General features: G+C 55.5%; 1 protein-coding gene across 4 annotated transcripts in view; it reads right to left on the bottom strand.

Annotated features, from left to right (window-relative positions):
• The window catches only part of DPP3 (dipeptidyl peptidase 3), a 533,904-nt gene that overhangs the window by 120,328 nt on the left and 399,496 nt on the right, over positions 1-14,080 (bottom strand). The gene's annotated exons all lie outside the window — the stretch shown is intronic.

Genomic DNA, 14,080 nt, shown 5'->3' with positions numbered 1-14,080 from the left:
TACTTTTCCTATTCACAAAGGATTTCAATCGAGAGCTTTTGTCGACCAATTCAAATGCTCAAATCACGCTCCATTGTTAGGCTGAGAATCTGGCGTACATTTGAGAGAATGGCAGTATAAATATGCATACCATATAATGCAATATCTTGCAGCACTAAGTAGGACATGCACCTCAAAGTCCAATAATTAATGTGAATATGTTATAAAGACCATATTAGTTTAGGTTTTCCAATTACAAGTGTGTAAGGGGTTAACAGTTTTTCTTTTACAGTACTGAATCTTTTATAGATTCACACATTTAAATCAGGACTAGTCTGCAGTATTTCTTTTATAGTTTTCAGTTTCAACAGATTATTGTACGTAAAAACTCACCAGAAAGAAGTCTGACTTCTCAGTAGAAACTGTAAACCACAGAATTTTCATCACTAGATAGTGCTGAGCATTATTTATTTTATTAATAATTAACTGCCTCCAATTTTGCCTGTAATTTTCTGCTGGTTTGGCACTAGATCTGGTGTCTGGAGGAGCTTGAACAGGCCTCTTCTATGGATACCACTTGTTCTGCAGCACCAACTTTGCCTTGCACACTCTAGGCTGCAAAGCCCTGCTCCATCTCAGCCCATTGATGATCATCAGGTTTCCCCTGCTAATTCTTTCTCAATAATTGTATCTGAGAGTACACTTGTTCACTGGTCTGAGATTGGCCTAGTATTTTCTTTGAAGGCAAATGGGAAGGAGTTTGCCTTATTTTTTAGAAATCATAGTGGCACTGATCCCATTGTGTACTCCCTTTTATCTAAATATCCAGGCAACACTTGCTTTATGAAAGTATGACTCTTTCGCCCCGTCACAGACAAACAAATATGCAGGAGTGAGACCTCACCATTACCCCTTGCACAGAAAGGGCTGTAACCTTCAGTGGGAGAAGCCTAAACGAGTTGCTGTGAGAATGAGATGCAGGAAGCAATCTGACATTACCTTGCACAAAAATGTGTTTTAATGAACATTTTTGTTCTGGCTAAGCTACATTATAAGCATCTTTTCATGTTGACAGTGTACGGACAATTCAGTTGTCAATACAACAGGATCATTGAGGAGGAATCCTGTGGGCTTTGTTTCAATACAGTGCCGCTTTATCATTGAATACATGAAAAATGAAGATCTGGATAATGAATGCCTGATTCCAAGGCCAATCTGGCAGATGCATTTCAACCAGGAGAGCAACTTCCCACTAAAGGTGATCATTATCAGCTTTTTAATTGGTTCTACACAAGGCTCCATGTTGTTTGAGAGGCTTATATTGTAGAACTGACTTTTGCCACACAAAGGAATGAAAGATTATGTGCATAAAATCTCTGATGCGCAAAAGACACACAATTGATGGACGGAATGCAGAACAAATCGAAACATTTACGCCCAGTCAAGTGATCTGGGGTAAATCCATCATTCTTTTGCTCACCATGCCACCCCAGTTTAGACCTGGCCATATGCAAATCAGTCTTGACCCTGTGCCTCATGGAAACAGTCCAGCCCTAACTGCCAAGCCAGGTCCTCCCTGGACCGGAAACAAGCATCCTAGGACCGGTTTCGGGGTTTCACCCCTCTTCAGCCAGGATAGCTTGATTCCAGTGGCACAGTGAGCCCAGGACCTCTGATGAGGCAGGGCGGAAACGCAACACTATTTCGAGATCACCGTCATGTGGACAAGGAATGCAAGACAGTTCACCACATGTTGGTGTTATGGCACCCTTTAGGTTAGGTTGGCAGCACAATTAATAGGTCTTTATTTCAACCCATGTACAAATTATTTCCACTTCAAGGAGTATGTCTTGATTGTGGAAGAGGTCCTTATTGCACAGGGGTTGAACTCCATCCTCCATTATGCTTAGCGAACCAAACCTTAATATGCTGAGGAGCCAGGTTGTCAGGAGAACAGACATGAATTGTGATGACGGACCCGATTTCCATTCTTCGCGAAAATCACGGGATCTGTTTGAACATGTAAGGAATGTCTACTGAAAGTTTAAGTGGATCCGTGTGCAGGAACAGAAGGGCCCACACTGGAACAACTAGTTTCATATTGTAAGAACGGAATTTGGAATTGAAGTGTGAAGAGGTCGAGGTGAAGTGAACCAGATTTGTGGAACGCAGCCTTTCACAACTTCAAAGTCTGCACTTGTGGCAGAAGCCATTGCTTCTGCTAAAACTCTCTTCAAGCATATTTGATCTTCCTGGCACACACTTAATGTTGAGGATGATGTGGTACTGGAGAGCCCATTTTCAAAGCAGCTGAGCCTATCAATATGTAAGGGACCAGGAGGCTCCCTGCTCTCATATTTCAAACATGGAGGACATGTTCATTCATGTCTTGATGGCAGAGTTCATTTTCAAGGTATGAAAGACCTGAGGAATCAGTCCAGCTTTATAAGCCCTAGTACTTTATGTGTAGATGTTTGTCTTGATCTCTTCTGAGGCCAAATCCAGATCTGTTCTCTCTATACATCTGACCCAAACCCATCTGCCTAGAGGAGCATTTGTAATTACAAAATGCGGTTCTGGTATTTGGAATGACAGCCACTGGTTACGTCGCAAGCAGTCATATACCATGTTAATGTTATTCTGATTGTTCACGATACCATTCACCTTGTCCCAATTGCATGACGTCCTTCAGTTACAGGATGAGCTCCTCCTGAGGAGGCCTCATCAGAATCATGTGTGGCCTCAGTGAAGGTGCCAGATGAACAAGTTACTTACTTTCAGTAATGCTCTTTCTGGTGGATATTTTATCTAAATGTAGATTCCTCACCTTTAGAATATCCCCAAGCGCCAGGCTTGATCGGGAAATTTTCCCAGGAGTGCATCTGCACTTGGTGGCGCAAGTGTGGCTACTTGTTGGCTTTGTTCATGTGGAAGTGACATAGCAGAACTGCACATAAGCGCCACCACTGCACTACAATGTCCGATTCTGGACTACCTCAATCCATGCTCTCAATCAATCAAGGCATTTATATAGCGCACTACTCACCCAGAGGGTCTCAAGGCGCTGGGGGAGGGGGGTCTGCTACTGCTCGAACAGCCAGGTCTTGAGTTGTTTCCAGAAGGCAAGGTGGTCCTGGGTCAGGCGGAGGTGGGTCGGGAGGGAGTTCCATGTCTTGGCGGCGAGGTAGGAGAAGGACCGTCCCCCTGTGGTGGCTCTTCGGATGCGGGGGACGGTGGCGAGGCCGGTCGATCGAAGCTGGCGTTTGGGAGCGTAGAAGTTGAGGCGGCTGTTGAGGTATCCTGGGCCTTGGTTGTGTAGGGCTTTGTGTGCGTGGGTGAGGAGACGGAAGGTGATTCTCTTGTTGACCAGGAGCCAGTGCAGGTCTCAGGTGTCCGGAGATGTGGCTGTGACGGGGGATGTCCAGGATGAGTCGTGCTGAGGCGTTCTGGATCCGCTCGAGTCTCTTCTGGAGTTTGGCGGTGGTTCCGGCGTAAAGGGAGTTGCCGTAGTCCAGACGGCTGGTGACGAGGGCCTGGGTGACCGTCTTCCTGGTCTCGGTGGGGATCCACCGGAAGATCTTACGTAGCATGCGCAGGATGTTGAAGCACGACGAGGAGACAGCGTTGACTTGTCTGGTCATGGAGAGGGAGGAGTCCAGGATGAAGCCCAGGTTGCGTGTGTAGTCTGTTGGTTGGGGTGCGCTGCCTAGGGCGGGGGGCCACCAGGAGTCGTCCCAGGCAGAGGGTGAGGATCCCAGGATGAGGACTTCCGTCTTGTCCGAGTTCAGTTTCAGGCGACTGTTCTTCATCCATTCGGCTACCTCTTTCATCCCTTCGTGAAGGTTGGCTCTGGCGGTGGCGGGGTCGTTGGTGAGGGAGAGGATCAGCTGGGTATCGTCGGCGTAGGAGATGTTGAGGTTGTGCTGGCGTGCGATGTCTGCGAGGGGGCTCATGTAGACGTTGAAGAGAGTTGGACTGAGCAAGGACCCTTGAGGAACGCCGCAGATGACTTCGGTGGCTTCAGATCTGAACGGGGGGAGGCGGACTCTGTGTCCTTCCGGCGAGGAAGGAGATGATCCATTCCAGTGCCTTCTCCTGGATTCCGACGTTGCTGAGTCGCTGCACTAGTGTACGGTGGCAGACAGTGTCGAAGGCCGCGGAGAGGTCTAGGAGGATGAGGGCCGCTGTTTCTCCGTTGTCAAGCAGTGCTCGGATGTCATCGGTGGCTGCGATCAGGGCGGTCTCGGTGCTGTGGTTGGCTCAGAAGCCAGACTGCGAGAGGTCGAGGGATCCGTTTGTCTCGAGGAATGCGGCCAGCTGCTTGTTGACGGTCTTCTCGATGACTTTTGCAGGGAACGGGAGCAGCGAGATGGGGCGGTAGTTCTTGAGGTCGGTGGGGTCGGCTGATGGCTTCTTTAGTAGAGCGCTGAGTTCGGCGTGCTTCCAGCTCTCCGGGAAGGTCGCGGTGTCGAAGGAGGTGTTGATGATGTTCCGCAGGTGGGGTGCGATGACAGCGTCGGCCTTGTTGAAGACGTGGTGAGGGCAGGGGTCGGTCGGAGATCCAGAGTGGATGGAGTTCATCGTGCGGACAGTATCTTCGGCGCTGATCGGGGTCCAGGCGCGGAGGGTGGTGGTGGGGGGCGGTGGTTCGGTCGTGGCGTGCGTCGGTTGAGTGCTGAAGCTGTTGTGTATGTCCGCGATCTTGTTGTGGAAGTAGGAGGCGAGGGAGTTGCAGAGGTCTTGCGAAGGGGTGATGTCGTTGTTTCCGGCGTTGGGGTTGAGAGCTCTTTGACGATGTTGAAGAGTTCCTTGCTGTTGTGTGCGTTTTTGTCCAGTCGTTCCTTGAATGCAGTTTTCTTGGTTGCGTGGATGAGTTGGTGGTGTTTTCGGGTGGCGAGCTTGAGGGCAGTCATGTTGTCCGGTGTTGGGTCTCTGCGCCAGGTTCTCTCGAGGGCTCGGCAGTCCTTCTTGGAGCTCTTGAGTTAGTCGGTGAACCATGGGGCTTTCTTGCTGCCGGGTCTGCTAGGCGGGGTCCTCTGGGGGGCGAGGTCGTCTGCGCAGTCGCTGATCCATTTCGTGAGGTTGGTGGCCGCTTGGCTGGGGTTCGTTGCGCTGGTGGGTGGTTTCTTGCTCAGGGAAGTCGCGAGCTGGTCGGCTGTGATCTTGTTCCAGCTTCTGCGTGCAACCTGTTGCTGTTGGTAGTGGATCGTGGTCCTTTTGAAGCTGAAGTGGACGCAGCTGTGGTCCGTCCAGTGGAGTCCGGTGGCGTGGCTGAAGGCGATGTCCTTGCTGGATGAGAAGACTGGGTCGAGTGTGTGTCCGGCGTAGTGGGTGGGGGTGGTCACCAGCTGCTTGAGTCCGAGGTTTGCGAGGTTGTCCAGCAGGGTGGTGGTGTTGAGGTCGTTGTTGTTCTCCAGGTGGAAGTTGAGGTCCCCGAGGAGGATGTAGTCAGCGGAGGGGAGGGCGTGCGGGCTGATGAAGTCGGCGATGTCTTCGCTGAATTGTGTGCGTGGTCCCGGGGGTCTGTAGATGAGGGTGCCTCTGAGGGTGGTCTTGGGGTTGATGTGGACCTGGAAGTGCAGGTGCTCGGCGGGTGCGAGGGTGTCGTCGGCGTTGGTTGTGATGCGGATGGTGTTCCTGTGGATGATGGCGATGCCTCCTCCGGTCTGGTTGATGCGGTCCCTTCGGATGATCTTATAGCCGTCTGGGATGGCGATGGCGATATCGGGCGCTGAAGAGGCATTCATCCAGGTTTCCGTGAGGAAGGCGACGTCTGGTGAAGTAGTGTCGAGCAGGTTCCAGAGCTCGATGGCGTGTCTGTGGACGGAGCGGGTGTTGAGTAGGATGCACTTTAGGTGGCTGCTGCTGTTGCTAGTCTTGGTCTTGGTCGGTGCAGGAGTAGTGTAGGTCCGGATGCAGGTGAACTTGCAGGAGTGGCAGCAAAAGGGTCCGTGGGTGCGTCTCGGTAGCAACCCGGGGTTCGGCTGGCGTTGAGTGCGTAGAGTTCGGTGGCGTCGTAGGTCCGGCGGGAGGGCTGGAGTCTGCGGGGGCCAGGGGTCCTGGCACTGGGCGCGGTCCAGGCGCGGACGGGCGCAGACGGGCTTACCTTTGGCGCACCTTCGGCGCTCAGTCGGTGCTCCCGCTGCGCACGTCCGCTGCGCGGTCGCTGAGGGGGCGTCATAAGAAGGGAGCCGGGAGGGCGGGTCAGCTGGGAGGCGGGATCGTGGTAGCCAATCGTCTGGCGTGGGGGCGGGGCCACAGGCAGGCAGCGGCGGGAAAAAACGGGTGCAGGCTAAGCGGGCAGCCCAGCGGAAGCTGGGGCGTTGCAATCGGCGTCGGCTCGCAGCGGCGATGTGCTCAGGCAGCAGGAGGCTCAGGAGCAGGAGAGGTGAGGAGCGTGGGGGCGACCAGGCCGGAGCACAAAACAACTGGCAGTACCAGTGTGGAGATCTTTAATTTGGACTTTTTTAAATAGTAAAAATAGGCCATTCCGCAGAACAGGGAGGTGGAGGGCAGTGAGAAACTGCGGTTAGACCAGAAACAGCATTACCAAAGGTAAGTAACTTGCTCTTCTCTTGGATACTTCTAACTGCAGATTCTTCAGCTTAAGAATAGATAAAAAGCAGTACCTCCCAAAGTAAGAGGCTCTGGAAGTAGCTCAAATATAAAAGTCATGTGGGACTAAATGGGCAAAATTCACTTCCCTTTGGATCTCGTTGTCAAGACAGTAGTGCTTCAAGAACGTGTACCCTGAGGCCTCCCTTGCAGCTTCAAAGATGTCAGGACAGTTACTCTGCATGCCAACGCAGTTGTGACAGCATAGGCCCTGGTGGAATAGGCTCTCAGGCCTGCCGGAGGCAAACATTTGCTCAAAGCATAGCTGATCTTGATGCATAGGACTAGCCATTTTGGCAGAGTCTTTTTCTGCCCCACCTTGTCTTTTTCTTGCCTTGCCTTATTTTGTGCCAGAGAATCCAACAAAAATCTGACTGTCCGCCCTATGGTCTTTGGTGCAATCAATTTAAAAGCTTAAAGATCTTTGAGGGTTCAGCCCATGGAGTCTCTCCTTCTCTGTCTCGGGTGTGGCAGGGCAAAGAATGCTCGGAGAGTAATGTGTTGGCCAACGTGAAAAGGAAGTGCGATTTTCAGCAAGAAGGCTGACCGAGTCCTCAGACCCAGTTTGGCCTAAAACAAAAAAAAAAAAGTAGCAAAAGGCGGTTGTACCAATAGGACCTGGAATTCATTCATGTCGAAAGCTGAAGTGATCATAATGAGGAAAACAGTCTTTTAGGTGAGAAGATGCACGAACAGCTGTGCATTGGCTTGAGAAGTGTACACACTGCTTAAATGGAATTTGGGGAGAGACGCCTGACAGTAAGGATCAACAACCTCAGGGGGTAGATCAAAAATAGTCAACTGCTGCAGCTCAATCTTCACATATGATTTGCAGATTGCCCCGGTTTGGGTGCACAACCCTGCCCTTCTGCTGCGACAGAAGACCCTCCCAAAGGGCATGCCTGAAAGACTGTCAGATGCTCAGGCCCAGAAATTTGGGGTACCACACTCCCCTGGCACAATAAGGAGCCATAGGATGACTTGAGCCTGGTTGTTCCTGATCACATTCATACCTCAGGGCAGAACATGCAGAGGCAAAACGGCGTACAGGAGTCTGTGTTCTACTCTAGCCTGAATGCGTTAGAGAGAGCTTACTTGTGCACTCCAACGTGCAGAAGTTTTGACACCGCATATTCTCAATAGTGGCAAAAAGATCCAGCCTGGGTTCTTCCCACTGTCTGAAGATATCCTGTGCCACCTAGGTGTGCAACCGCCATTTGCAATCTGCAGGTGCCACCTGCTGAGGTTGTCCACTCTGGTGTTTAAAAATCCCACCAGATGGTTCACAATGAGGGAGCTGCCCTGAAGCTGCAGCCAACTCCAGTGGCCCAGAGCCTTTGGCACAGGACCCATGGACTGTTGCAGTACCACATGGCGGTGTGCTCTCCGTGAGAACCTATACCAGCCTCCCCATGATGGGATCAAGTACTCTTCCTTGAACATGAAAGCCATCTTGGACAGTCATTAACCATTTACTTGCTGATATATTTGTCCAGTTCCCTGAAATCTAGGAATGGGCTTGACCCTCCAGAGTTTAACTTTGTAAGGAAGTATATGGAGCTGAAGCCATTTCTTCTTTGACCTTCTAGAGCTCTTTTTCAAAGAAGTCTAAAAATCTCATATACTAGGTTCTTCAGCATTCTCATTTTGAGGAAATGCACATATTAAAAAACATTTCAGAATTAGAAAGATCTCCAGTGGTGTCAGTCCTATTCTCTGGAGAAGTTGAAAATTATGCATACTCCCTGGCTATTCCAACTGGAATCCTTCTTACAGGTTTTAAATAACTGTTGGACCCGGCCTCGTGGCGTGGTCCTTACCCCCATGGATTGTGCCCGTTCCCCGCCCTTCACGGGCCACCCTTCCGAACTGCACCGAGACCCCTCATTCCGAGCCGCACGAGGTCGCCTACCCCTCGGGGCTCCGCCATCTTGTTGGCATCCACGTGACTCTGTGCGCCAGCCGGCGCGACCCCGCTCAACCCGGCCTCGGCCCCGGCGAAGCCCCGACATCGAGGCACCAAGAACTGGCCAGGGGGTGCCACATGAACCATTCACCGCCCCCGTCGGAGGACAGTATCGATGAGACCCCCGACTGTCCTCCCATCCCTAGGTGTGATCGCCCTGCAACTCTCTTGGGCCGGGCGCCTCTCCTGCTGGGCGTCTGGCCACCTCCACCCGGCCTCTCCGCCCCCCCCGGGCGCCAGGGTCCGGATATCAAAGGGCTCCAGACCTATATCTGGGGCGACCCCGCCACAGATCGGCAGTTGTATCCAGGAGTCGAGAGCCCTGCTGATTGAATCGCGGCCGACCCTACGGAGAAGAACTCTTGCTTGAACTATCACGAGCCCTGCAGACTGCGTCGCGGCTCCTTCTTGTGAACACCTTGAAGCCCCCCGGAACATCGGGGCCCTGCTGACGCTGTCGCGGCCCAACCTTGCTGAAACCTCCCTCGGAGCCCTGCTGACGACGTCGCGGCTCGAGCTGAGCAGAAACCATCTTGAGAGCCCTGCTGACCTGATCGCGGCTCCCCACGAACTGAACGCCAGAGCCCTGCTGACGCCGTCGCGGCTCGACCCCTCCGAGATCCGGAGGTCCTCCAGCTTGAGGATAAGAACTGGGCCCCAGGTACCCTCATACCGAGCTCCTGCCAAAGACTGTCCCGCTACCCCTACCCTTCCAAAGAGACACTGAGACTTTTGGTGGATCCCTCGATCCCTTTCGTGTAAATATTGATCTCGTAAACCTTTGAATGCTGATAAAGAATTGCTCGTCTTGAGACAACCTCCTTGAGTCCTGTGTGGTGGTGTTACTGTGCTAGTACGTGATAGGAGAAGGATCTCTCAGGAGGCTTCTCGACGGCGCTCGGCTACTTCGTGCAAGTGAGGGCCCCCCCCCTTGGTGGTCTCACCGACTCCTCGGGGTCCGCCTTCCAACATTTGGTGGCCAGCGACGGGATCCGAGCCGAACGCAGTACGTACCAGCCAGTACCCACTAGCTACCCATCCAGTCAAACAGTAATCATGAGCAGCCAGGAAAATAACGCGACCATGGAGTTCCAGCCCGAACGGTTGGAGGAATATACGCACAAAGAATTAAAACAGTTCTGCAAGGACAAAGGCATTGCAACCACCAGCCTAGGTACCAAAGAGGAGATGCAGAAAGCTCTGAGGACCTGGCTGGAGGCCGAGGCAGGCCACTCCCAAGAAGAAGGTCCCTTGCCCCTGACTGAGGCCACATCAACCGCACTGACTCCGGCAACCGGAGGAAGAAAGAGCCTAGAAACCGGCCTCTCCGAAGAGCAGATACGAGAGCGGGAGAAGGTCCGGAACCACGAACTAGAGCTCGCACGACTGCGGCTGGACGGCGAACTCCAGCTGGCGGAAAAGAAACTGGCCCTAGAGCAGCTACGGCTTCAAGAGGAGATAGAAGAGAAGAGACGGCACCGAGAGTTGGAGGAAAAGAAAATGACTCTGGAGCACGAGCGAAGTCTCAAAGAGCTCGAAATCAAGGCCAAGAACGGGGGGACCAACACCCCCAGTACTAGAGACACCCTACCGCCTGCCGAGGCCAAGGTACATATCCCGAAAGAGGTCGTCAAGGAGTACTATAAGAATGACGACATCCAACAATGGTTCAAGGCCTACGAGGTGGCCATGACCTCTCATCGGGTGCCCCGAAAGGACTGGGGCGCCGGCCTGTGGGGGCGGTTCCTGAGTGAGGGTCGAGACACACTGCTCCAGCTGCCGGAGGAGGTGATGACCTCCTACGATCACATGAAGGAGGCCCTGCTCACCCGCTACGGGCTAACCGCGGAAATGTACCGCCAGCGGTTCAGAGACTGCAAAAAGATCCCGGGTACCACCTGGGTGGAATATGTGGACTTTTTCAGCCGGGCCCTAGAAGGATGGATCAAGGGTAGCAAAGTCACCACCTACGGGCAGCTGGTCGACCTCATCGTGTGGGAACATCTCTCCAACAATTGCTTCGTGGAACTGAGGCAACACCTCCTCGACAGCAAGATGTCCGACCCATGAAAACTCGCCGTCGAGGCCGATCGATGGGTCAACTCCCGGGTCCCCCGGAACTCAATGGGGGAGTACCAGAGGAACCCCACCGGACCCCCCCGCCAACGCAGTGGAGGGGGAGGGCCTAACAGGAACCAGGACCTCCCCGCCGGGGCCCCCAGGAGCCCCCCTCGAGGGCCACCGCAGCAACAACTCTCCCCGAGCCTAGCCCGAAGGGGGGCGACCCCGGCCAGACCCGGACCACGGCCACCAGTAACATGCTACGGCTGCCAACAAACCGGACACTATGCCAGCGACCCGGTCTGCCCCCTGAACCGAAGAAGCGGGGCCGGCGGGCCCCCGCCCCGACAGCTGGCGGCCGCCGCCCTGGGAGAGGGAGAAGAGGAAGAAGAAACCCTTGACCGAGGGACCACCGAATGGGAGCCGGCAGCCATGTCCCTGGTCTGCCTGGGTAGCCGAGAAATGGTGCCCCGCACCCCCATCCCAAGCAACACCCAGAAGTACAGGCAGCAGGTCACCGTCAATGGAACACGGGCCGAAGCCCTTCGTGACACCGGCGCCAGTGTCACCGCTGTCCGCTGCCACATGGTGACCCCCGAACAGATCCTACCCAATGTGCTGTGCCCCGTCCGGACGGCCGACAACAGCGAAAGCCTGTGCCAGATGGCCCTGGTCCCCTTCGAGTGGGGAGGGGTGACCGGCCTGCTAAAGGTGACGGTCCGCGATGACGCACCCGTAGACTGCCTCCTGGGGAACGACTTGGAGAGTTCCCCCTGGGCTCAAGTAGAGCGACGAGAGCACCTCCGAATGCTGGGACTATCCGAACGGGCCTGCGCCAGCACCCGCTCCATGACCGCCCGGGCCCCCCGCTCGTCCTCGGCCCCCGGTGCCGCCCAGCCCGAGGGGCTCGCACCACCCCCCGCCGGCGGCGAAAGGGAGGCGGACACAGACACTGGACCTAGTGAATCCTCCCCCGAGGAGATTGCTTCCCCGTGCGCCCTACCAGAACTGGCACAATGGCGACACAAAGGGGGCCCCACCCGGGAGCAATTCCAGCAAGAGCAGCAGTCCTGTCCCTCTCTCGAAGGGGTCCGACAACAAGCGTCCGCACAAACCAACGGGGACCAGACCGGCACCCACTGGGTCTACTGGGCCGAGGGCCTGTTGTACAGTGAGCAAAAAGTGGCAGAACTCGGGGCCAGCCGCGTGTTGGTGGTCCCCCTCCGCTTCCGGGAGTTCCTGCTCAACCTGGCACATGACGTGCCCCTCGCCGGACACTTGGGGCAAGAAAAAACTTACAGCCGTCTGGTGACCCACTTCTACTGGCCCCGGATGCGGAGAGACGTGGACAACCACTGCCGGTCCTGCCAGACCTGCCAAGCCAGCGGGAAGACGGGGGGGTCGGGTCAAGGCCCCCCTCCAGCCCTTTCCAGCCGTCAGCACCCCGTTCGAACGGGTCGGAATCGATATCGTGGGGCCCCTGGACCCCCAGACCGCCCTGGGCCACCGCTTCATCCTGGTCCTCGTGGACCACGCCACCAGGTACCCGGAGGCGGTCCCGCTAAGAACTGTAACGGCCCCCGTGGTAGGCCGGGCCTTGATGGGGATCTTCTCCAGAGTGGGATTTCCCCGCGAAGTGGTGAGCGACAGGGGCACGAACTTTATTTCCAAATACATGCGGTCCCTGTGGCAGCAATGCGGGGTCACGTACAAATTCACAACCCCCTATCACCCTCAGGGGAACGGACTGGTTGAGCGGTTCAACAGAACCTTCAAGGGAATGATCCAGGGCCTGGAAGAGCCCCTCAGGCGGAGATGGGATGTCCTGCTGCCGTGCCTCCTGTTTGCCTATCGGGAGGTCCCGCAGAAGTCCCTGGGGTTCAGCCCGTTTGAACTATTGTACGGACATCCGGTCCGCGGACCGCTCAGCCTGGTCAAGGAGGGCTGGGAGACTAAGCTCCAAGGCGCCCCTCCTGACGTCTACCGATACCTCCTGACCCTCCGAAACCAGACCCGCAAGTTACGAGCCATGGCCGAAGCCAACCTCGAGGCCAGCCAGGAGGACATGAAGCGGTGGTACGATCGGAACTCCTCTACCATCGAATTCGAGCCAGGCCAGAGAGTCTGGGTCATGGCCCCGGTTGAACCCGGCGCCCTCCAGGACAAGTGGACCGGGCCCTTCAAGGTAGTGGAGAAGAAAAGCCCCGTCACCTACCTAGTCGACCTGGAGCCCCCCCGGAACCCCCTCCGGGTTCTACATGCTAACAGGCTCAAACCCCACTTTGCCCGGACCGAACTGAGCCTGCTACTGGCGACCGACGAGGGGGGCGAGGACGACTCCGAGCCCCTGCCCGACCTCTTGCAGTCCAACGTCCATGACGGATCCATCAAGGGTGTCCAACTCGCCTCTTCCCTGACCCCGGAACAGCGTGACGACTGTCAACAACTGCTGCAGGACTACGCAGCCCTCTTCTCCCTCACCCCGGGGGTGACCCACTGGTGCGTCCACGACGTCGACACCGGGGAGAGCCCCCCCGTGCGACACCGAGCCTACAGGGTACCCGACCGAGTGCGGGCATGCATCCAGGCCGAAGTAGCAAAGATGCTGGCCCTGGGGGTCATCGAACCCTCCGACAGCCCGTGGGCCAGCCCTGTCGTCCTGGTACCAAAGGCCGCAGCCCCCGGCCACTCCCCGGAGTTACGATTCTGCGTAGACTACCGAGCCCTGAATGCGGTGACCAAGACGGACGCCCATCCTATACCCCGGGCCGACGAACTCATCGACCGCTTAGGGGCCGCCCGCTACCTGAGCACGCTGGACCTCACCGCCGGGTACTGGCAGATCCAGCTCACCCCCGGCGCCCAAGAAAGATCCGCCTTTTCTACCCCGGATGGGCATTACCACTTTCGGGTGATGCCCTTCGGAATGAAGAACGCCCCAGCCACTTTCCAAAGACTTGTAAACAAGGTTTTGGCCGGGCTCGAGGCCTTCAGCGCGGCCTACTTAGATGACATTGCCGTGTACAGCAACCACTGGGCGGAGCACCTCCTTCACCTCAAAGCCGTCCTGGCCGCCCTCCAGCGGGCCGGGCTCACGATCAAGGCCAGCAAATGCCAGATCGGCCACGGATCCGTGACCTACCTGGGCCATCAAGTGGGAAGAGGGCAGGTGGCCCCTCTCCAGCCGAAAATCGATGCCATCCAGGCCTGGAAACCCCCTACTACCCAGACAGCTGTCCAGGCCTTCCTGGGCCTCACCGGTTACTACCGGCGGTTCATCCGGGACTATGGGAGCCTTGTTGGCCCCCTCACAGAGCTCACGTCCAAGAAGCAGCCCAAGAAGGTGCACTGGACACCCCGCTGCCAAGCAGCCTTCGAAACCCTCAAGACAGCGATGTGTACTGCCCCTGTGCTGCAGGCCCCCGACTACAGTAAGGAGTTCGTGGTGCAGACGGACGC

The sequence above is a fragment of the Triturus cristatus genome, chromosome 9 (assembly GCF_964204655.1).
Source record: "Triturus cristatus chromosome 9, aTriCri1.1, whole genome shotgun sequence".
Lineage (NCBI taxonomy): Eukaryota > Metazoa > Chordata > Amphibia > Caudata > Salamandridae > Triturus > Triturus cristatus.
The sequence above is the reverse complement of the archived record's forward strand: the minus strand, read 5'-3'. Positions and strand labels throughout refer to the sequence as shown.